General features: G+C 33.6%; 1 long non-coding RNA gene across 1 annotated transcript in view; it reads left to right on the top strand.

The window, feature by feature from the left end:
* LOC120886482 (uncharacterized) overlaps positions 1-26,148 on the top strand; it is a 91,621-nt gene that overhangs the window by 9,281 nt on the left and 56,192 nt on the right. Inside the window, exons 3-5 of the long non-coding RNA XR_005729453.2 lie at positions 3,991-4,044; positions 15,507-15,632; positions 19,196-19,280. This is a non-coding gene — a long non-coding RNA (uncharacterized LOC120886482). The remainder of the gene's footprint in view (positions 1-3,990; positions 4,045-15,506; positions 15,633-19,195; positions 19,281-26,148) is intronic.

The raw sequence follows: 26,148 nt of genomic DNA, 5'->3' as shown, positions 1-26,148 counted from the left end.
TGTTCTTGCAGAATTGTATGAGATTATTTATAGCAGCATTATTGATAATAACTAAAAATAAAAACCATCCCAAATCTCCATCAACTGGAGAATGGATAAACAAATTGTGATATATGCATACTCATAAAATATTGCTTAGCAATACACATGGTGACATGGATGAATTTCAAAAGTGTGAAAAAAGAAAGAAATCAAACACAAAAGACTATACTTTGTAAAATTTAATTTACATGAAGTTCTAGAAAAGATGAAATTTCCAATGATAGAAAGCAAGTCAGCATGTCTGGATCAAGAGTGAGGGGAAGTGGTCAAACACACGGGGTCTTGAGGAAACTGTCAAATGGGGAACCTGTTTTACTTTGATAGTAGTAATGCTTACACAATGCTGTGCAACTGAAAAAATTTGATCAAACTCTTAAAATTAGTAAATTTATTATATGCCATTAATATCTCAATTGGCAAAATATTTATTTAGTGAAGATGAAATCAGCTTCTTTTATCAAGTAAGCAGTATTATTATGTTAATTCCGTTTCTTAATATATTCATTTTATACTCTAAGAATAACTATTACAGAAAATAACTTACACTTACATACATTGGTGGAATATCTTTTTCTGTAATTCTTTTCCCCAAACAGTAAGAGTTCTAGAATTTCTGTATCAAAGGTATTTTATTTCAGGGAAGTGTTAGCGATGATAGGAGGCCTATAAAATATAAAGCCTCCATTTATATTTTCAAAGTCTGTGTTGACTTCAAGCAGTTTCTAGTCAGTTATAAACATCTGAAAGGAAATTTGCATTGCATACTAATATTAGCAACATATTTTAAAAGTTTACCTTAAGGGTAAGATTTTATCTTTGCAAATAGCTAAATCTTCATTCTCTGCTTCTAAACCTTCTGTTTTAGAAAGAGAGAGATATGTAGTACCAAATTCTTGACTTTATTTCCATATTCTGGCACTCTATGATGCTTAGGGCTTTTACCTATTTATAATATCTATGTATATATTCAATAATTTATAATAACAGTTCAGATTTTAGCCCACATTTCCCTTTTATGCACTATTAACTACATCAAAGGCTGAAAGGTTATTCCAACATTTTCCTAATACTACAAAATATGTTTTAGAGTCAGACAAGACTGGGTTTGAATTTTAGTTCTGAGACATTAATTTGTAAATTCAGCAAGATGTTTTTCTTCATCCATAAAATAAGGATATTTATACCTACTTAGAGAGGTGAGAATTAAATACATACAAATGTACTCATCACAGCATCTGTCATATGTAAACCCTGAAGAAAAACAGAAAAAATACAAAACAAAGAATTATATTTAATAAACCAAAAAGGAAATAGAGAATATATGAAATCATATAAAATACTCATGCTAAAAGAAGTCAGGAAAGAAAGAATAGAGAAAAATATGTGACAGAAAACAAATATCAAAGCAATAAATTTAAATCCAATAATATCAATAATCACATTTAATGTAAATGTTGAACACTTAAAACAGAGAAAGACTGAACACAAAAGCAAGACCCAACTACATTCTGTCTATAATGAATTCACTTTAAGTATGAAAACACAGGCAGATTAAAAGTAACAGGATGGAAAAAAGATAAATACTATGCAAACACTACTCAAAAGAAAGCTGGAGTGACTATATACATATCAGACAATGTAGATTTCAGAGCAAGGAATAACATTATTCTTTATCCCTCCTCAGAAATCCAGTCCCCCAGGTCCCTTCCTGGGAGGCAACACATTACCCATTTTTCTGTATCTTTCCAGAATGAGTTTATGAATATGTAAGCATATATCACTTTTATTTTTCACCTGGGGGAGCATACTATATTCACTGTTCTATACTTTGTTTTTCAAATATATCTATGACATTATTCTGTATCACTATAGATTTATCTCATTCTTTTTAACTACTGTATAGTAAAGAAGAAAGATAGTTTCTTAAGGTCTTCATCAAGAATGCCAGCATCTCCAAATTCTAGCTAATAGAACTAAGTAAAGCACTCCAAAATGTGATTTAAAGAATGCTAGACACTTGCATCTCGAGTACATACAGATCAAAGGTCGATATCTTGGCTTACCAGATTTTCTGTCATCCCAACTCACACTTAATCATTCCTTGTTTTTAAAGGGCATTGCGCTTACCAATCTGGTTGAAAGCTAACCCCTACCTTTCCTTTCTCCCTTGTCTTTCCCCAATCAGTAGCCAAAGTCTTATGCATTCTACTTATAAACTATCTCATGAAATTGGAAATGGATGAGGAAAATATTGTTAATTGTCACCTATCCAGTGTGTTAGAAATAACACTAATCATCATTAAGTTTCAATCACCATTACCAGATTTTTTTCTGTAAGATAGCATCATTGAAAAACTTTTTATAAAATGATAAATTGATATTTTTAATATTCCCTATTCCAAAAATTTTCTTTCAAGATTCTTTATAATTGCACTCATTTTTCTTCTGATTCAAGATGTTTCGAGTCTGCTGGGATATACAGTGTTATATAATTATAACTTGGATTTATGGACCATCTTTCTTTTGACAAGTTCCAAGTACTTTAACTAGTTTTATTTCATATATTCTAATAATAACCCTGTGAAATAGGTTGAAGGAAATATATTTTCTTTTCAATTTAAAAATGAAAGTACCAAAACACAGATTTATCAGGTAATTAGTTTGTGGCTACACAGTGTGTTAGTGGCAGAACGGGGATTAGAACCCAAGTTTCCTGACTTTCAAACAAGATTATAAAGTTTCAGAATCATAAAACTGTCTACTTTTCAATTTTTAAAAAGTAATAATATATATTCTTACAATTCTAAATTTCTAGAACTGTGATAATAATCTATTAAAAATGAAAAAAGTCTTCCCTGAGAATCTCACTGGAAAATAACATTTTGCAAGAGAAGCAGAGAATATATATTCAACTACTGATTCTCTTCAAGAATTTCTCTTTAAAGTGAACTTAAAATCTGATGACATCAGGCTCAACATTACACTCATTCTATTTCTCAAATATTGCCCAAACATATAAATGTCCTGGACTCTGAATCAATCATTTAGAACTGGTCGACTCTGGCTTTGAAATTATTGGAAGCATCACGAACATCATACCCATCTGTCATTTATTTTTTATCATGGAACATGTATAGTCTGAAGTTACTCATAGCAATATCTCATGACTCTGGTGAAAACTTTTGAAGAGTCGTCTTTGCCCAGCTTTATGTTTCTGAGTAATTAAATGAATTTGAAAGTACAACAAACTAAATTCTAAGTGGAAATTTAATGGCTATAGGAACAGTTGAATAAATTATTTTATTTTAATGGAAACCCATATTTTTCTGAAGTACAGCAATTTGCATGAAAAACTGGGAGAGCTAGTCTATGAAAAGAGAATGTAAATTTGGAAATTCTTCATCACAATTATAGTAATATGTTAAAATATGACCATTTTAATTATAGTCACTTTCTCTGAGCTTTTGTTTCATCAATATGATTTTCTATATTAGCTTCAGGAGATGATGATTACAAAGATCACGAGGCAGACTGGCCATTTCTGTGTTGAGAAGCTTATTAAAAGAAAAAGATAAGCTCACTTTGGACTCAAACCAAAGCATGAAGGAATTCCAAAGTTTTTGTGGAAGTTTTAAGCAAGACTTCTTAACTTGGGGTCCATGGTTAGAATTCACTTGTTAGAAAGAAATGACACACTAATATTTGGGATGGAGACATCTGAGCAAGCCTAGATGAGATTTACAATTTAGAACCCCCAAGACCCTTAGAACCTGCCTTGAGAATGGAAACAGTTTTCTTTTCCCCCTTTCTCTGATCTCAAATATAAAAAGTTCTGATGGCAAATTAATGTTATATTGTAAATTTTAGTAGTGAACATGAATGGACTGAAATCACTCCATAACTGTAGGCTAACTGATGGGATTTGGTGTCACATCTTCTGTTGGGCAGGTATTTCTTCATCTGATTGAAGAGAAAAAAATGAATGCTGTAAGGCAAAAAATGGTAAGCTGTTTCATTTATTCTGTTCCTCTCTTTCCTTTTATTAGTTATCTCTTGATGTATAACAGATTACCCCTACCCTGAAATCTAGCATCTTCAAACAATCCTTTATTTTTTTCACAGTTTTCTGTGGGTTAGAAATTCAGACATGGATTAGCTAATTTCTTTGGCTCAGGTTCTCTCATAGAGCTAACACCTCATTCAAAGACTTGACTGACAAAGAATCTACTTCCAAGCTCACTCATGTAGAGTGACAGGAGTCAGTTCCTCGTGTGTTGTTGGGCCAAAGGCCTCAATTCCATGCTAGGCTGGAGATGTCTCTTATTTCCATGCTCATAGCATGCCAGCTGGCTTCTATGAGAGTGAGCAAGTGAGAGAACAAGAGAGAATATCCAAGAGGCAGGCCAAGATGAAACCTTATCTTGGAAGTGAAACTCTAAGAATTTGACATGTTATATTTGTTAGAAGTATATCACATTCAGTTCACTCTCAAGGGGAGAATGTTATACAAGCAAATAAATATCAAGGGTTAGGAATCATCAGGGGCCAGCTTAGAGGCTGCCTCTTATGATCCCAATTTGTTCTCGGTTTGATCTGCCCTAATGTGGATTCCCAGATGCCCTGTAACACTCAGGTCCCTGCCCTTTGGCTTTCTGAGTTTGCCAATGGGAAGCTCATGCAAAAGAATGGGAAAGGAAAGAGAAGTCACAAAGTTTCTTTCCCTCCTTTCTTCTAAATGTCATGTGATGTTTCTGGATTAGTTGTATTCTTTATGAATACAACCTCAGGCTCATGGCCCCACTTCCATAGCCCCAGCCCTCATGATCACAGGTATCAGCACTGCACACACATACCTTCTATAGGATTAGAAATGACTTAGACTTCCCATGGTTGCCAGTCCCTGGATATCTTAACATCCTGTCCTGATTCTTCAGCTCTACCCACACCTTTATAAAATAGTTCTTTCATTAAATTCTCTTTTGTTTCCCTGCTAAGACATTGAAGAACATACATCTCTTAGGGGAAGAGGTTATGTTATTTTAAAATTTCTTAGTCATACTAATTGACATAGTTGTCACTTAATGTTGTATGGGTTATAATGGGTAAATGGCAAATGAGTGAAACGAGTTTGAGTAATATAAAAGAAATAATCTCAATTATATGAAAATTCTTCACTGATACAGGGACCTAGTTAGGCCTCTTGTGTTTTGTCTAAGACCATAAGGGACAAAAAAATTTAGATGATCTCTAAGCAAAAGTGATATCTTAAAGAATAATATTTTTTCTTCTAACAGAGAAGAAAAAAAAACAGACTTGCTTAAATCAAGACATGAAGTCTACAAGAGTGAAAGGGATGTTTTCAGTGAATTACCAAGTTCATGTAGGCATAAATGTATAACAAATCAACATACTATTAAATAACTATAACCAGAGAGTATGGTTAATTTTATACCATTTCTAAACATTAAAAGGGTTCTAACTGTGTGTGTCATGAAAAAAATTTACCAATGATTTTTCAACTTTTATTGATAAGTAAGGAAACTAAACTGATATTTGAAGCATTTAAGAATTTTAGGCATAAAGAACTTTACAACAAATCATACTCAGATCTAAAAAATAATGTATAGGAAGAAAGGGGACTCTGACCTAGTGAAAAAAAGGAGTGTACTAAAAGAAGATGCTTTTGTCTGCAAAATGTAATATTATGGAACTTGGGCATTTTCACAATTTGTCAGGGTGAAGTACCATATTTTTGAGATGTTGGCTTGTGTTCCATTTCCACCATATTAAAAAAAATACTCTTAATGTTCTGGGTTATAATTTCTCTGTTTTCAGACAAACTTAAAGATGATCTGTTTTCATTATGTAAAATGTTTTATAGGAGACTTGCATATAGTTTTCAAATATTGACTTGATCAATATTTTCCCTACCTGAACTCACTTCAGAATGCATAAATGTGGGCAATAGATTCATTGACTTTGTTTCTCCTAAAGTCTACATGGTTACTTGAAATGGGTGAGGGAATATGGGACATTTACAAGGCTGTTGTAGAGACTGGGGAAGAACAAAATGTTTAAGTATAAACTAGTGTATTTGAAATCATTTTATTAGTAGGGAATTAATTTTTTCAATGTACTTTATATGGACCAGTTTTTCAGCTAGTTTATGTTTTAAAAAATCCCTAGAAGTACCTTTTCTTGTCTTAATTGGCAGTTTTATTGGCATTGCGTTGACAACAGCCCTCATTAATACAACATTCATTGCACTGAAAGAAATCCAAGATGGTATGCTGCACAGTGTAAAATTATCTTAAACAACCCTACACCATCTTATTGACATTTGCAATCAGTAAAATCAAAAAATTGAGAGAAAATTAATAAGATAACAGGTCCAAATAATGTCTGAAAGGAAATTCTACTACTAAATCCCCAAATCTCTTAATTAGACCCTCTTTTCCAGGCCTATGTATATGCTCATATCGACATATTCTATATATATTAAGTTTTATAGATACCTACAAAGGCAAAATATCTAAGAAATTGTTCAATTAATAGAGAACCAAGAATCCCTTTAATTAAAAATATTTGTAATCAACATCCCAAGTGGGTAATAAAATACATGACTGAATGTGGAGCTGGCAGATTAAAAAAAAAAAACTAACAAATCCACTTATTTCTCAAAAATCAAAACATTATATTGGGAAATCTGTTACTCCCTCACCTGCCAAGTTCTAAGATTAGAAATCTTTGTTTTCACTGTAACAGTTGATGATTATGAAAGCTGCTAAGTCACTTGAGGAACCTGCTCCCTGTTCTATTTCAGATATTTCTTCTTCAGTAAATTTTTAATTTAAAAACTGTATAGATCACCCTAAACTTACAGTAATAAGAATAATGTTTTTCAGATTCTTTTAACCATTTGTGTTATTATATATCTGTAATTTCCCAGATCTCCTCAAATAAATGATTATACAGGGCCTACTCTTAATATCATCTGCTCTTAGTATCTTCCACAATTTAAAAATTAAATCAATCTTTTCCCATTAGATTTATTTAAATATGGCTTGAACAATCATGACAGCCAGTTAGTCACCATTTCATTAAGATGTTATTTCTTGGTTATATTCTATAAACACATATGATATTATTATGGTTTGTTTATTCTTTGATATTGAGGAAATGTATGAGCTTTAAATAGTACCGGGGTTAAGAGGTGCTAAAAGGCCAGAGTCTGGTGAAAACTATTTTTCTCCAACATAACATTGATATTTGAAAGTCTCACTAGGAGGGTCATTCCATTTAGTTAAGGAACAAGGGCAATGAAGTAATTTGATGATTGTAGAAGGGAAATAATCCAATAAGATAACAAACCAGGTATGCTTGGCATATACTCAAAGTCTATCTGTAAGCGATTTGAAACACATAATCCTTGCCAATAGGTTTGGAAAAAAAATGAACTTTTCATTGTGTCTTCAAATTTTACAACTTTCTAGTACTTAAGAAGTGTTCTTTAAAACTCTAGGAAGAAATTGTGGGTTTTTTTTTTATAAAAAAATCTTCTCTTTACCTACACAGCACCATATTACTGAAGTTTGGAGAAAGCTCCATAGATTAAGGAATATGCATAAAAGATCTTAAACAGCAGAGCTGTTTTTGTTCACCCTGCCCTGTGACAAAGAAAATCAAGAACATAGTTGACTTATAAATATAAGAAAACAGGTTTCCATTTGTAAGCCTATAAGGAGCCATTGAAAACAAGGATATGAAATGAAGTTTTAAAAACCCATGAGGAACAAAATCAGAGAAGACTTTCAAATGAACTAGCAATTATTGGGTAACAACAGCAGCTGAGCATATGTCAATGCCTACCAAAGTCTGCAATTGCAAGCCCCTTTGGTAGAGAAATTGCTTTCTCTATGTAACCCTATCCTGTACTTTGTGACCTAAGGTGGAAAGAAAGGTGCTCACAAGTTAAAATTAGGATTGTTATTATTGGTAGAAAGAATGAGAAACAAGTGGATTTATTATTTATAAACCATTCCAAGTAAAAATACCAAAGCAAGGAAATTAATATTTGCCTGAAAATAATCTTGATAAATAGAACACGTAACTACTGCTAGTCTACCAACTACAGACTGTACTAGAATAACCAATATAAAATAATTTTATAAGCCTATTTATTTATGCAAATACTTGACCTAGATAATTTAAATAAGTAGGGTACTTTTGACCTTGGACAAGTTTGGTAACCTCACATTGGATGCCTCCGTTTCCCTATCCACCTATTTCATAATTTGTTTTGTGTAATTGTACAAATTAGATAAAAACATTTATATATGTGTCTGGTGCAGAGTAAACATTAAATATGTTATTCCTATGCCTTAAAAACATATAGACTTGCTTACAATATCTGAATAAATGCTTCAATTTTCCAGCTCTATAAGCTGGAAAAGAAAAGGAAGCATTCTCCCCTGAAGTCTACAAGGGGGCATAGTTGGCTGACACCTTTATTTTGGCCCAGTGAAACTGATTTTGGACATGTGTACCATAGAACTGTAAGAGTGAGTTTCTGTTGTTTTAAATCACTAAACTTGTGGCAATTTGTTACATCACCACAGAAGCTAATACGATATCACATATGCTCTTTAGTTAATTTTTTAAATGTCTTAATTATGTACTATGGAATGAAATACATATGGGAAGGCATGGTTATCTGTTTTACAGACTCAAAACATGGATCAATTTGCTTGAGTTTCAATTTTTTTTTAATTTTTATTTTGGTTGTAGGTGGACACATACCTTTATTTTATTTATTTATTTTTATGTGGTGCTGAGGATCAAACCCAGTGCCTGACACATGCCAGGCAAGTGCTCTACCACTAAGCCACAACCCCAGCCCCTTGAGATTTTAAAATTACTTATGGTACCTCCTCATATCTACAATCATTTTATTTTAACTATTTAGGATGTGCAGTGAGAGGTCCTTCTAACTTTCTGCCATTGCTTTTCATTTTCAAAACAGGCATTCTTTTCATTTCCCAAGGTATGGTGATTTTACAGGTAGCTGTCTTAAATATAAAGAATAAAGACTCCCAAGTTTTATGAAGCAAGAAGTGGATATGTCAGACAGGGAAACACTGGTGTTGTGGAAAAATACTAGCTTTTTCTAAATTTGAACTATGGATCTATTTTGAGATTTTAGATGTTTATCATCTTTAGTCTGTATTTTCCTTCTATGGAATGTAGGAATCTATAAAAAGTGCCATATGTGATTTAAAAAATTTAGTTTTATATATATTTAAAAGCAGATTATAATGCTACAAACCCACAATCCTCTTAGTAGCAGGAATTCTAGTCGTTTTTACAGACATCCCCCTTATCAAATATTTCTTAATATAACTTAAGAAAGAACTTAAGTCTTATAGAACTTAAGTCTCCACCAGGGACTCTCCACTGGCTGAGAACGGAACAGCAACCAACTGATGCTTCTATGCTAGACTTTAAAACTGCTGGCCACACAAAAAAAACTTTGATGTCTACTCATCCCAGAGTCCCTAGGAGAGGTTACAATCAATCCTAATGTCCTTGGAGTCCCCATTAAATATAGTAAGAATGTAATCTTGAGTGGCCAGGCTGAATGTGGAAGATGGCCTGCCTTCTCTGTTACACTATACCCACAGTATGTTTGATGGCAGATAGCTGAGACATGAGGTAGCACCATAGATTTTATATCTTCCAGCTCTTTGATTCTTTCACATATGAGTGTTTTCCTTGAGCATATCCCTAGTACTGAATTTAATGAATCCAGAAGGATTAATAGCAATAAAAAGTTAGATAAATTCACAGTTGACAAATCTATAGAGTGTTACTTGGGAGCTGCCAGCTCTATTTAAGAGAGTTTTTAAAATCTTTTGTAGATAATATCAATGAAGAACTGTGATCTAGGAACTATTCCATAGTGTCATAGATCTAAAGCCAGTGCTTGGCCCTAGTTAGAAATTTGATCTCAGGCTCTTCTTATAGATTGGACTCACCATATTTGTGGATGTTTTCCTTAGGGACTACCATATTGTAAATTCTTCAGAATATATGTGATCCTTATAAGCCCAGAAAGCCAGTAAAGGGTCCTAACACTTAAGGGGGGAGGGAGGGAGAATGATTTGCTTGGTTTTCTAACAAAATTTTCAAGTCTCATGACTTTTTTTACTTTGTTAAATATCTCACTATGTATCACCAAGATCATTCATTATTATTCCCTTGCCCATTTAAATCCATTAATTAAAATACATAATATTAAATTCTTTTCCATTAGGGAACCATCTTTATTGCCTACTGAATTGTCATATAAAATATTCTGAGATTTAATTTGTTAACTATTGGGAGAACATACTTCTCCTCATTATGATGAATATATGTGATGCCCATAAAATGTGGCTGACAACATATACCAAGAGACTTTGTGGTCTGTAAACTCGAGGTTAAAAACTTCTGAGATACAAAGAACTTCAAATATGGAGCAAAATTTTCAGAGTGTATCTGTGTGACAATATAGAACTTAAGGATCAGATTGGATTTTTGTTCTGCCATGAGAATGAGAATACACTGTCAGTTGTATTGTGGATAAATTCATCAATTTGAGTATTAAGGTTGATCAAAATAATTACTATATTTGGCATGATATCACAAATAGATTTTAAAATCTCTATTTATATTGTGTAGTGCATTATTTTGATAAGGCTGCCATAACAAAATATCATACTCTAGGAGAATTGAACAACAAAAATGTATTTTATTACTGTTTTGAAGGCCAGAAATTCAGCATCAAAGTGCTGGCAGGGTTGATTTCCTCCAAGACCTCTCTCCTTGGCTTACAGATGGCTACTTTTTGCTGTTGTTTCACATGGTTATCCCTCTGTTATGCACAGCCCTGGTGTTTCTTTGTGTGTCCCATTTTTTTTCTTCTTTTAAAGATACCAGTCATATTGGATTAGGTCTCACCCATCTGACCTCATTTAAGCTTGCGGATTTATTTAAACTCCTATCTGCAAATATAGTCTCATCCTAAGGTATTGAGGTTAGGTCTCCAAAATATGAATTTTGGGGGATATAATTTAGCTATAACACATAGTATCTGAATTTATTTGCCCTTTTTCCCTCTAAAAGTAGTATCTTTCATGTCCAAATTTTATAATGGAGTTATCCTATGTTATAGAAATTGTGCCTCATTTTCTTAGGATAACCTGAAAAATGGTTAATTTGTATCCCAAAGCAAACAACCATAGGCAAAGGCCTTCTAAAATAAAAACAGTAATAACTGGAGTTTAAGAAGCTTTTCTTAGTTGTAAATGTCATCACAAAACAAGTAATGTAAATGATTAATATCTGATTTTGAAAAGATTTATAATGTTTACTTAATTATGTTTGCTATTTAAGCAGAAGAGCTAATGTGCAGGTTGTTCCTAAGAATGTAAGGACCATAGAAATGTATTTTAATCCTTATCACAGCTACTGATTTTGCTGTGCTATGAACATATCAATAATATCTTTGCAAATATGCCAGCTGGGGATAGAAATTGCAAAGGAAAAAGAATTGAAGTGTTTATATTACAATAGGCTAAAAGATCAAACATTGGACATTTATTTAGAAATAACACATTTATTGTTAACTTTCACTATTAAACTAACCTTCTGAAATAAAACATCTTATATTGGTGTGCATACAGAAATGACAAAAGGTGAATAGAAACAGGGGGAATTATACAGCTGAAGCATGGACACAAATCCACAGTAAATAAAATTAATAATGGATATTAAGATGGTAAGTATTTAGGCAATAAATCTTGGAATATCAAGGTTATCAGAAGGTCAGCTTCCACATTTGTGAAAAAGGTACCAAAAATGAAATTAGCTTAGTTAGTCCTCTTTATTTACCAAAAATCTTTTTACAAAGAAGAAATCCTTATTTTGTGAGAAATAAACTTTCAATTTTTTTTCTAATGTACATCAGTTTTGAGCAATATTAAAAACATTTAAATCCAGAAAATATGCAAAATATCAAGAAAAATTTAACCCTATTGCACAGTGTGTCAGATGAACAACAGAAATAATTGCTGTCAGCTTGTACTTTTTTGACCAATAATTCTCTGTGTTTCCTGCAAGTAACTTGAGTGATGCAAATGACCTTATTTTTACAGCATGCTTTTATTAAATAGTTTATTATTTTGGCAGACTAATAAAGATTTTGGTATTTGCTTTTATTTGCAATAATATTACCACCACATAAAAAAGGATTTTATGTTCTTTTTGAGGAACAAGGAGGATAAAAGTGGTGATGGATAGCGCAACTGAGGCATCAGCAATGAGCTGGAAATGAGACACATAAATATGAAAGCAGAGCTAAGAAAATAGAACTGCACCCTTGGCCTTTCTTAAAAGAACATGCACACTTCATGGTTCACTCACACTGTTACAGAAACTCCTTTTGTTTCCAATGAATCAGAAAATGCACGGAAAGTCTGAAATACTATTTTTTACTCATAAATAACTGACTCGTTCTATTTAATTAGACTCATTCCAGAAAAACGTTTCTAAGCTTTCTGAGGATGTTTTGATTTGATAAAGAAAAGTAATTGACTGAAAAGTTGGTAGGAATAGGGGCTGAAGGGGAATCAAAATAGATTTACTATTTTCCCCATTATTTAACACAGAACACAGAAGTAAAATATTCCATGCAGTAGCATCTTTAGAGTTGAGCAGTTGCCAAGTATTTAAGGATATTAGAGTAGGTGGCTAGACAACTAAATGTATCTTTAAGGAGAAATAATATCATTAATAGATAGATAATATAACATTATAGATGGAGACTTTGGGAATTATGCATTGTATCTTGCCAGTAATGGTATGAGTTTATCCCAAAATCATGATTGTTTGTATGTGGCATGTTTTCTTATCTAATGATAATATGTAAATAGTACATGTGAGATATTATATATTTACTATCAGCAGAGTGTGTTTAGCATTGATTTTATCTTATTTCATTATCAGCTTGTTTCTTTATCATAGTATTTAATTGTTATCACAAATGAAAGCAGATTATGCTGAAGAAACCAAAAGGAAGGTAAATTTCCTATTTAGGGATAGAACCTGAATTGGCACACAGGAGCTCTTAGCTCAGTAATATTCAAATGTGGTACTATTTTTCTTTTCACACTAAAGTGCAGCCAATAGATTGAAAGTAGGAAGAATTAATATATTGTGAGCTGAAAAATCCGCTGCTTCATTATCGACATGACTCGGATCTTACAGAGGGAGAGAGCTCTACCATTTGGACTCTCGATGCAAAGGCTTACAATAGACATGATTCTGACAAGAGGTTGGTGGTAGCAGAACAGACTTAACAATTAATGGTATGCCAAGGCTGAGTTCAGAGAATTGCTTTACCCAATGCCAATCATTCATTCCTGGCAGTAGCACTTCACATCTTTCCTGGGATGCCATCCAACCACAGTGGCATCTAAAATATATCAAGCAGTGTTGTTACAGTTGGAGGTGAAATTGAAATTTGCGCCAAACAGAAGTGACAAATTCACATGGCTGAGTGTTGCCTAGCAATCAGGTCCAAGGGGGGATGTGGCAATTCTGCCTTTACCCATGGGTGTGTAGAAGTGGGGGAGAGAAACATTTACATTAGAGTTTGGGTGGTTTCAAGAGTAGAGCTAGGTACATGAGAAACTTCATTTAACTACCAGGGTGAGAGGAGGTAAGTATTACAGCAGTACAGAGAAAGGAGAAAAGCAGCTGAAGTTGGTAGGAGAACAGATTTCAAAGCTGAGGTTCTCTGCAATTAACCTAGGGGAGGGGGAGAACAGCAAGATGCCAAGATGCCAGACTTGCTGTGGAAATTGATGGCAGTTGGCCATCCTGCTGCCTTTTGACTGCAGGCCTCTTGAACCTCTGTTTAACTAGCACTTGGCAGCTGGGTGGCCCCAGGGTATAGTGTGCAAATGGTAGCTTTCTCTTCTCAGAAATCCACCTGAGAGCAAAGCTCCCTATGAGCACTCAGACTCAAGAGATTAGTAGAAGGAATGGGATGCTCAAGCTGAAATACTTACCTTGTGCCCTTATTTCTCTGTTTCTTTGGGGGGTTCATTATTTCATCTATTTCTATTAATTTTTTCTTTATTTGGGGGATCCCACCTAGACTTTCCCTATTCCATTCTCTGAGGTGTAAAGTGACTATAAAATCCATGATTAATGTATGAAGTAGCAAGTGGATATCTCAAAGTACCAAACATATAAAAGTTTGTTTCAACCTGAGAAATTTTTCACAAATAATTTTGTTTCTGAGCTTTTTTTTTATCACTTCTTCTTTGAAAGAAGCATAGATCTGAAAATATGAACAGCAGATTTCATTGTTAATAGAGGAATTCATGTAGTTATTTTCCGCTTTGCTCAACTTTGCTGTTCTTTTTCTCTTGAACTCTTGGGGCCTCCATAGCCACCTGAGTCTTCACAGCCCCATATGAGAGAACAGCTTGGCCTAGGCTATGGTGAGCCCTTTGCCATTTCCTGCTTTAATGCTACTCGTTCCTCAGCCTCATTCTTGTTTTTGATTTTTTGGAGATACTGGGGATTGAACTCAGGGGCCACATCCCCAGCTCTATTTTGTATTTTATTTAGAAACTAGGTCTCACTGAGTTGCTTAGCACCTTGCTTTTGCTGAGGCTTTGAACTCATGATCCTCCTGTCTCTGTCTCCCAAGTCACTGGGATTATAGGCGTGCATCACTGAACCCAGCCTTAGCTCCATTCTCAATAATCAAGCCTGAGTGCTCATCCTCAGTATCGTAAAGTTTCAGTACCATGTCTATGGTGTTTGGCCGAATTTATGTGTAACCTGTTGTTTTCTCAAAGAGTCTGAGTTCTAATATCAGGAACTATTTTTTTTCTAAGTAGGATCAGATAAGACAAATAGGAAAATTTGAAGTGTTATCAGTTGTTAAGCTATTTTTGTTGTTATTATTATAGTATGCTATTCATTTTGGAATATAGCTTCAATAAATGCCAGCAAATAATGGATGAACTGAATAAATGGAAGAACTGATAATGGCTGATGCACGTATAAAACCATATATAAATTTAAGAGAGTATGTATATCATGAAGTTAACTACTAATTTTAACAACTAAGTTTTATTGATTCCTCATTTTGGGTCATCTTAATTTTTAAAAATTGTATGGTAAAAAGCACATGACATGAAATATTATCTAAAATTTCAAATGTACAGTGCAATGCTGTTAACTGTAAGCATAGTAAACACAATATTATATGTCAGAATTCTGGAACATTTTCATCTTGTATGACTGAAACTTTACAGTCTTTGAACAACAACTCTCCCTTTTCTCCTTCCTCCCAGTTCCTAGAAATCATCATTCTATTATTCTACTTCTTTTTTTTTTTTTTCCAGTGGTGCTGGGGACTGAATCGAGGGCCTTGTGCATGCTAGGCAAGCACTCTACCCACTGAGCTATACCTCCAATCCCATCATTCTACTTTTTGTTTTCATGAGTTTGATTACTTCATATACCTCAGAGTAAGTACATCTTGCAATATTTTCCTTCTGTGATTCGTTGTTTTCACTTAGCATACTGTCTTCCAGGTATATTTATGTTGTAGTACAAGGCAGGATTTCCTTTTTTCTGTGGCTGAATAGTATTCTATTATGCATATATGTTTCACACTTTATCAATTAATTCATCTTTTGATTGATAGCTTATTTCTACATCTTGGCTATTTTGAGTGATGTTGCAATGAACATATTTTCCCATATTATGAAGTTTTCCCCTATATTTTCTTCCAATAGTTTTATAATTTCAAATCCTACACTTACATCTTTAATTTATTTTGAATTTTTGTGTGTATATGATGTAATGTAAGGATACAGTTTCATTCTTTGCATGTGAATTTAAATTTCCTCAGCACCATTTGCTGAAGGCTGTCCTTTCCACAATGTATAATCTTGGTATACTTTTTAAAAAATCATTTCAATAAAAATGTTTTTTTTCCATTCTGTTAGATTGGTCTATATGTCTATGTGCCTTTATTCTCTTATCACATTGTTTTGATTACTGTAGCTTTGTGATATGTTTTGAAGTTAGGAATTGTGAAACCTATGTGTTTTTTTGTTTGTTTGTTTGTTTGTTTTACAGTATTGATTTGACTGTTTTGGGTTTTTTCTGATGCCATATGAATTTTAGGACATTTTTTCCATTTCTGTAAAAAATTCCACTGGGATTTTTATAGGGATTGCATTGAATGCATAGATCATTTAGAGTAATATGGGCATTTTAACAATATTATCTTCTAGTTCCTGAATACAAGGTATCTTTCTTGTTATTTGTGTCTTTTAAAATTTCTCTCAGCTTATTTTATACTTTTCTATGTCCACCTCTGTTGGAATAACTTTCAGTTGCAGCTAGCAGCTATGAGCAGCTCAGAGTACTTCAAGAATCTATACTCGTTCAGGCCTGATAGGAATGCCTGAAGGATGGGGTACTCTGCTCTAGCCAGCCTTTGGTGAAACCACATACTTAGTACTTGTGGTTACCATTGCCAAGCTACCAGGCAGGAACCTGATAGTCAGGAGCTTCAGGGCATGAAACCCCTGACTCAGAAATTCCCCTCCCCTAGGGACAAAGACCCTTCCTGATGATAGCAATATTTAGAGCATCCTCATAGTGTGGTTATATTAGGCATAGGATGATTGGCTATGGATATTATCTTGCTTATGTATGATTGATGGGCACGCACTACCCGAAACCTGTAACAGTTGAATGCTTTCCAAAAATAAACGAGCTGCTGGACATCAACTGCCTGTCATTGTCACCAGCCAGCTTCTCACCAGCCCCCTGTGTCTGTGTATTGATTCAGCCATCTCTATCCTTAAAACTGAGGTAGCCGAGTGACTAATTGACCACACCAGTAACAAGAACAACAGCACACCTCTTTGGTTAAATTCTTTCCTAAGTATTTTATTGTCTTTGATGGTTATCTCTTTTATTCAATTATAAATGGGATTGAATTCTTAATTTCTTTTTCAGATAATTTGTTGGCTAAAAATGCAACTGATACTTGCATATTGATTTTGTATGCTCTTGCTTTAGTGGATTTGTTTATTAGTCCTAATTGTGTGTGTGTGTGTGTGTATGTGTGTGTATGTGTGTGTATGAATTCTTTAGAGTTTCTTCATATAAGATCATGTGATCTGTAAACAGATAATTTTTCTTGTTTTTTTTAAATGCTAGACGTCTTCCTAAATTATTCACATAAATTAATAACAATATCATGAGGTAGGTATTATGATTCACATTTAAAATTAGGAAATTGATGCATAACTGATTAATTTTCCCAAATCGTTAGTGAATGGGAAAAAAACTGCTTTGTAACTAGACTTCATAAATTATCTTCACTGTGGTAATTAATTATCCATATATATGTTAATGCAAAATTTGGATCTATTCTATTTGATTTTTGTAAGCATGAAGAGTTAGAATAAAATGTAACCAGTATACTCTTGGTATAGGAAGAATAATGGTTATCAAATAATGGTTATCAAATGACCATCATCTAATCATGGAATCCTCGAATATGTTAGATTACATGGCATTAGGTTACACACTCATTAAGGTTGGAATTAAGGTTGCTAATCAGCTGACCTTGAGTTGGAAAGAGATTATCCTAGATTATTTAAAGAGCCTAATGTAATCATAAGGACCCTTAAATATGAAGGAGGGAAGAAGAAGGGTCAGTGTGAGAAAATTACAATGTGCTAGAAGTCAGAAAAGGCAGAAAAATGGATTCTCCCCAGGGTCCTCCAGAAAGGAATGCAGCTCTGGTGCACCTTACTTTTATCCTAGTAGTAACCATTTCAGACTTCTGACATCTAAAACTATAGACTAATAAGTTTTTTGTAGTTTGAAGGCATTACATGTAGTAATTTGTTATCGCAAAAACAGGAAAAAAATACAGCTTACACATTCCAAGGTTACAGAATAAATTTATATTTCTTACTAATCCAACAGTATAGTTTAGGAATGTAACTTATGACAGTTGAATGTTGGAAGCCTTGGCCTGATTTAGATTCACTATTAATTTTGTATTTATTTGAACAACTCGAAGTAATCTCCTCTTGTTTGTGGGGATCTGACCCAAGAGATGCCTAAAACTGTGAATAGAACTGAACCCTCTAGTTACTATGTTTTTATTCTAGACATACATACCTAATATAAAATTAAATTTATAATTTAGGGATTAATAGTAAATTATTAATAAAACAATTATAGCAATAAAATATGAGGAAATTCACATAATTAATCTTACTCTTTGGGACCATTATTATATAAAATAAAGGCTCTTTAAATACAATTACTGTGATTTTGTAAAAGTTGATCTGATACCCAAGATGGGTACTAAGTTACCAATAATAGATAGAATATATAGTATGGATATGCTGGACAAAGGAATGATTCAGGACATGGGCAGAACGGAGTGAAATGGCATGAGATTTTATAACACTCCTCAAAATAATGTACAATTTAGAACTCATAAGCTTATTTCTGAAACTTTACACTTAATATTTTTGTACCATGGGTAACAAATTGCAGAAAGTGGGACTAAAGGTAATGAAGGACTACTTACTTGAATAATCTCTCCACATACCTTTACATAATTCCTAAATACTTTACTTCATGGAAAATAAGCTTTTGATGTTTTATTTAAAACATAATGATATATTTAAGATTATAAATACAATTACCAAAAATTACCCAGAAAATAGAGACATCAAATCATTAGTTCATACTTTAAACTCTTCTATCCTATTGTTTCAGTTTCCTTCATCTCTTTGTCTTTGTTCTTCTTGTCCATCCATCTCCACCTACTGTTTAAGTGACAAAGCAATCATTTCTTCAAACCTGGTATTCTTCTGGCTAAATTTTCATATATTTCTATTCCTCTTCTTTTCCTATTTAAAATTAAGTGATACATTTATAAAGAGTTTATTATATGGAAATATTATGATAAATGCTTTATACATTATGTCATTTAACCCTCATAAAACTATAAAAGTTAAATAAACTTATTATTGCTATTTTTCAGGTAAGAAAATTTAGATATTGAAAGCATTAGAAACTTGCCATAAATCCCTTTGCTCAAAGTGGAAGAACTGGGATTCAAATTAGAGGTAAGTCCAACCCAGGCAAATGATGTTAATTTATAATCTGTTGCCTTGTTTAGTTTTATGCTGGAAGAGGCTAATCTTAGGTAGATGTTAGAGCACACGTGGCAAGTACCCAAATTATGTCATAAGAAACTACATCTGTGCGTAAGTAAGTTTCTCTTAGGAGAGTCATAGATAGTTAACTAAATAACCAGAAAAAAAATACCATGGGAAAGTGAGAAACACAGGTAAATATTGTATATTCAAAGGGCATCCATATCAGCAAGGAAGTTCTGAGCATATTGAGAAAGGTGTCCTGACCTATATATTTTCATATTTTTTGGCATTCAGTGCCAACCTCAGTTCCTACTAGGTATTCAATCAGTGATTCTGAACCCAGGATCCTTGTGCTACTGAGAAAGTGACCATAAGATTGTGAATCCATGAAATTTATAGTCAGTATTGCAAAAAGCTGAAGAAACTTATGTTCAATGGTAAGTGTAAAAGACAACTTTAAAAAGACTACTTTCTTTTTGACTGTTGGCTAGAATTCTACCAGTTCAGTAGATTGCATAATGGTTGTTCATGAAACCCGGAAACTTCAATTAATGTGTATATGTAATAAAATAGGAAACCAAATATTATTTAAAGTGAATTTTGTTAAACAAAATATTTCCAAAGGGGGTGCTGTGAAGTACAGTAGATTATAAAATCTTTACTTAATGGCAAAAAGGTTGAGAACTACAATGTATACTCAGATGTTTATTAAAAGTTGAGTGAATAGGTTGAAGTTTTGTGTTGCCAAATATATCCCTGGTTAACCTAATGCCACTATTAATTTATTAATGAGATATCTTCTAGTCACTATACCTTCTAGTACTAATTAATTATCTTACCAGCTCAAATTCTGTGACAGATGACATGTAATTGAGATGAGGCCACTGAAGGAACTTAAATGAGGAAAGGCTAATTTTCTAAAAAGGGTTATAAGAATTAGTAAAGTATAAGCAGCTAGTTTTATTTATTTATGAATGAGTTGGCAGTGTATGTGTAAAAGAAGGCAACATACAAAGGAGAAAAATTTTTTAAAAAAAGATAATACATCCAGGGACAAACATATCTATTGTACAGTTTTATATATTTCTGGTACTTTTGACTAAAACATGACAAATTAGTAAATAATTTAAGCCTCTACTTTAAAAGACTCTGCTATACAAAATATAGTTCTTTTTGTGTTTTGTTTTGATTTGGTTTTGGTACCAGAGATCGAACCCAGGAGTGCTTTACTACTGGGCTACATCCTCAGCCCTTTTTATTTTCAGACAGGGTCTTGCTAAATTGCTGAGGCTGGTTTTAAACTTTCAATTCTCCTGCCTCAGCCTCCGGAGTCACTGGAATTACAGGCAGGCACCAGCATGCATGACTAAAGTATGATTCTTGATCTTTGTCCTGAAGGAGAAATGAAACTTGGAGCATAGGGCTGGTGTTAGGATGAGAAGAATGAGGGATTTTGCTTAAACATGAAAATGAGGCAAAATAAAATAAATTCTTATTTTATCTGAAAATTCATTGGGTATCATGAAGTAGTACCAAAGTAATTAGTCACAGATAGGTAACTAATTTGCATGGAAATAATGCAAATTTGGGGCCTGGAATCAACGGGTTCAGAGCTAGTGTAGGGGCATGGAAGAGCATTCATCTGACTTGTCCTATATTCCTAGGTATGCAGTATGCTGGGTTACTCCTACTAAAATAAATTTTCCCTCTATTCTCTCTTCTAATAGAGGATAGCAGGTAGAGCTCCAGAGATCCCTTGGTCTTCTCATGTCAGTTCTAAAATCTTCAACATGGCTATCAAATGTTCTACCACCAACAACTTTATTTCTGAAACACCACCTATCTCCGAATTCCCTCCTCAGTCTCCCATAAAAGTATTCCCCACCATCCCACATTGGCCTTCTTTAGATGCCTCTTCCTCTTGTCTGACAGTTCTTGCCCAGTAGGTCTCTGCTTTCCTATGTGAACTCCTGCAGTGAATTGAGTGTACTCCATATTTTAGCATTTATTTATTCAATCATTTATCAAATATTTGTAAAGACCCTTATCTGTTCCAGACATGAATCTACATGCACTTAAATGTATCTTTTCTTTATTGTTTGTTTCACATGATCTATGTGGTAGTAGAATGAATTGGTTATGGAGTCTTGCAATTGAAGTTATCATCTCAATCCAGTTATTTTGTTAATTGTATAATCCTAGGTAAATACAAAACTCTATTAAGCCTCAGTTGCCAATATTTTAAACAAATAATCTTGAGTGGACTCCACAAGATAATGTGTATTTATAATCTTTGAAAATATGAATGTGCTAATCAAATCTAAGATTATAATTATTAGGCACCCATTACGTCTCTCAGGCTACCTGTGCCCAAATTGTGTTGCCACCTAAAATAAATGTATCAAATACCAAACATGATTAAAAAAGACTTTCAAATTTTGAACCTATTTGTTGTAGAACACGAAAAATAATGAAATTTCTAACCCAAAGCCACACTTCACAAAAGCATTCTCATCTTCTTAATAGTCTGACACTTCAAAGCTAAATTTGAACTTCACTCACCAGTCCTCTTTGAAAAACTTCCAGAAGTCCTCCCTACTTTTTGTTCTTTTGTTGAATCCCTTGTCCCAGCTGACCAAGCCTGTCTTTTTCTCCCTGTTTTCTTAATTGTGTGTCATAAGCTTGGGAAGTAGACTGGCAAAGTTAGAGGTTTCTAGAAAAAAACAAAAAACAAACTGAAGGACAAGAAAAGTGGATAGATCCCACCTGTGAATATTTCTCAGGCCTTTCTTTCTTTTTTTTTTTACAACAATCATATTTTTCTTAATTCAATATAGATAGGATCATGTTTTATACTTTTTCTGTTTTCCCTATAGCACTAACCAGGGTGCTGGATCCATGGAAGCCACTCAATAAATGCCTGCTAATTCTATGGCATAAAAAGTATTAAACTTGCAAAGGTTTCATCAAGTGGCCGCTTTACCACGTCCTAGCAGTATGAGCATGGGTTAGTTACAGATTATTTTATTTTTCTAATCTATATAACAAGATGACTAACTTCTACACCACAAGGTTCCAACAAGCATTATCTGATAAACATAAATATTTCTAATTACTGATTAAACATGCAAATGTTTATTATAAACTTGAAAATTTATCTTATGGCTATAGAAAGGTGTAATCTGACCCCTATAATTGAGAAAAGTTGTGTGGTATTTAGAAGCAGGCCTGCTTTAACCTGTTTTCTTATCTATAAAATGAAGGCCCTGATCAAGTCAAACTGGAAGGTCACTGAAATTACAATAATCTCTGTTTGTGAATGACTGTAATAAAATATTTTCTAGGTCCAACAGCACTGATACAATATTGAAAAAAATATGGCCAACTCATCAGTAACAAAAAACAGTGTCTCTTTGATCTTTGGGAATATGCTTATAATTTGAATAAGTTTGTGTAGGTGATTCTGGTATTGAGAATAAGGGCTGAGTCCATTCCTGTTAGGGTCTGTAAACAAGTCAAGATGGCGCCTGGCATTTTGCCAGAGGGAGTGGTTTGTGAAGTAATACCACCGAGCCATTAAGTGTGGAGATTCCTTATTGGTTGACTGCTGTATCTAGTTTATGTTAATTAAGATAAGGTGTGTGGAATGTATATATACCCCTCCTGTCCTACAATAAAGGGCTCCCACTCCTGCTGTATCAATGTACACAAGTTGCTCATCACCCGCCCCCCCCCCCATTATTTTGCTGCAGCCGGACTACGGCACATTTCAGTGTTGAAGATTCAACATCTAAGAAATGCTTAGGCAAGTGTAAAAAATTATTTAAAGGATATAACGGAATGAAAGAGAGAGAGACTCCTCCATAGAGGCCAAGAAGATAGTCCAAGTTCGCGCTCCAGAGAGTGGGGGTGTCCTGCCCCTTTTTTAGATTTTAGTTTTCTTTTATTCTCATGCCCTCTCCTCCCTTATCTTGCCTACTTGACCCAAAAGGAGGAGTGATCCAGGAGAGGGAAATGAGACTTCCAGTGGTACAAGCAGGAAGGGAGCCGCCCAGGGGGCATTAATTAACAACTCTTTGTTGGGGGGAACAGTTTGCTGGAGACAGGTAACTTTGGCTACAGGGGAGAAGGAGGGAAAATGTCCTGAAGGTATTAGTATTTTATTTCCTTTCCTTTTGTACCAGCCCCTATCTTCCCTATCAGACCTGTCATTCATTACCTACACTGTCCTTTTGCCACACTCCATTGGTCATTGATAATGTTTATATTGGGATGGCAAAAAACTGAGGGAAATAGCTATTGAAAGTGCATGCATAAGGTAGATTTTAATTCCCCAGTAAAGTCTTGGTTTTGATAACCTTTTTACTAACTTTTGAAAATGTTTCTGTTGTCAATTAACATACAAACTTTTATGACTACTAGAGACATCTTGTGATTTAAGAGCTTACTCATGAAATTATTAATCTCTAAATCATTTGTCAGATGTGAAAAATTGCCAACATTTTTCTTTATCAGAAAAATTTATATATTTTTATAATTTTTCTATGGAATTTGATTTGAAAAACAATGTTTATGTGTCTCTAACAACCTTGAGTGTTAAAGTAAGTTAAGGTTATCTCAGACCTATTCTTTATATGTGTCAATGCCAAGAGTGAAAGGAAACAAAGAGAACCTAAGAACTTACTCTTAGTGCTCAGCATATTAATCTGTTATCAGAAGTAAAGATGTACATTTAAAAGGTGAGTTTGCTTAAGCTATGTCCAGTGCCGTTCATAGTCCTAGATACTTATTTAATCTGAACATATGAAGGAACATGCAAACAATCTCATGTCAGTCAATGGTTGCAATAATCTGAATAGGCTTAAAACAGTAACATAGTAATGTCTATCCCCTAGAGAAAGAACACATTCTCCAATATGGCATTATCCAGTCCTTGGTTAGGATAGTACTTTCCTGCTCTAAGTAAAGCATCCCACCCTTTTATCTATTCTTTTGAGTTGAGGATTATTAATTGCTCATGTTGAAGTTCTGTTTTTTTTACAATGTATTTGTTAGAAAAGACTGGAACAACTTTCACCTTTTCCATTTTTATGCATTATTCATTACTGTATAGCCTATATTGGTATGATTTATATTTGCATCAGAATGTTATACACATGTGTCTGCATTTGGTGGTGTTGGAAAGGAAGATGAGCATATATATTGGGACCAAGCTGTGTCATAAAGCAAAATTTAGTATTTTTTAAGCCAATAAAAGACAATGAATTTAATTAGTCCTTTATGAGTTGATTTGAATAAGAAATGCAGTTTTGTTTTCTTTACCTACTCATTTTATATTTTTACTTTGAAAATTATTTTTAGACTCTTTATCCACCCTCATATACTGTCATGGTTAAGATACTGCTCTAGTAAGAGTGGATCTTGGGATATCTGTGTGGAGGGCATTGAAAGCAGACATGAGCACCCCTAGTAGTTTTCCTGTCTTTAGGCTTCCTACAAAATCCTTTGAAGGAAGCACTGTTATGCTTTAAATGTATCATCAACAAAATTAAAAAGAACTGTACTCATTGTCTAAACCTTAATAACTTCATGCTACCTTGAGACTATAGAACAGGCATGGTTTTGGTTTTCAAGTGTGTAGTTTTGGGGCCAAGTCATATAAAATAGGGTTTTCACTTCTAGACTTTCAGACCAGTTTTAGAGAGTGAACTTTTCTTTTCTCCATTTCTGAATCAATTTGCTTTGAAATCAATGTGTTTTTTTCAGGGGAAGTAGAAGCATATATAGCATATATTAATGTGCAGAATATAAACCATTATAAGAACAAGCTACTAATAAAATATATTTGAGTGTACATATGTATGTGCATAAATGTTTAATAGACTAATAAAAGAAAACCCAAAGTTCTATATTCAAATGTAAGCACACATATTTATATTTTATGCTCAAGCACAATTTTGATACTATTGACACTTTGTATTGGAATAGGACAAACTGGTGTCACCAAACAGGAAAATTAATTCACTCAATCCTTATTATGCTCATGGAGACCATACAATTTATTATAAGCATATTGCCAATACAAAGACAAATAAACAGCAAGCATATTCTATTAGATTTAAATCACAGAGGGGAGCTGAACTGGTAGAAAATATAGTGCATTCGGCCTTGTGCATTCTGCATTGTACTCATGAAGGACTTACTGTATGCCTGGGTTCCTTCCACTTCAATTCTTTATAATTTACATAGGGTTATTATACATTGTGCCTCTTCCCAAATCAGTTATCTATATAAGAGGCCTATGCATTATAGAGTCAGGGGAATGCTCAGGTCAAGCTCATGTATGCTGTGTCCATATGGGAAAAGAAAGCAAAACTGTGCAAAGATTAGCAAAAATGCTCATCCCTAAACATCACTCTTAAAATTCCACCTATGAAGAGCCTAACAGCTCATCTCAAGTAGAATATGACAGATTATTGGGAATAGATAATTCAAATTGTTGTGAAATTGGATGAAATTGGGGAGCTTAGAGAGTTAAATCTTTTGCAAGGCTGTTGCTTCTCATATACACACACACATACGCACGTGCACACACAAACATACTTTGAAATTTTATAGAGGAGAAACTTTATGCTTAAATCTATATAAAAGAGATGCTTTGAATTTCATTTAATACCAGGTTAACCAGTTGCAATGTAAAATTTCAGTCCGTATCACCACATAAAATTCAGTCAACATCACTACAATTAATAAGCATACTTTTTAGAAAATGACAATTTTTATGAAAACTATATATATGCTCTAATAATGGATGCATTTATTTTGTGGCTAGAAT

This window comes from Ictidomys tridecemlineatus, chromosome 5, assembly GCF_052094955.1.
Source record: "Ictidomys tridecemlineatus isolate mIctTri1 chromosome 5, mIctTri1.hap1, whole genome shotgun sequence".
Taxonomy (NCBI): Eukaryota; Metazoa; Chordata; class Mammalia; order Rodentia; family Sciuridae; genus Ictidomys; species Ictidomys tridecemlineatus.
This window is presented reverse-complemented; position numbering and strand designations above follow the sequence as displayed.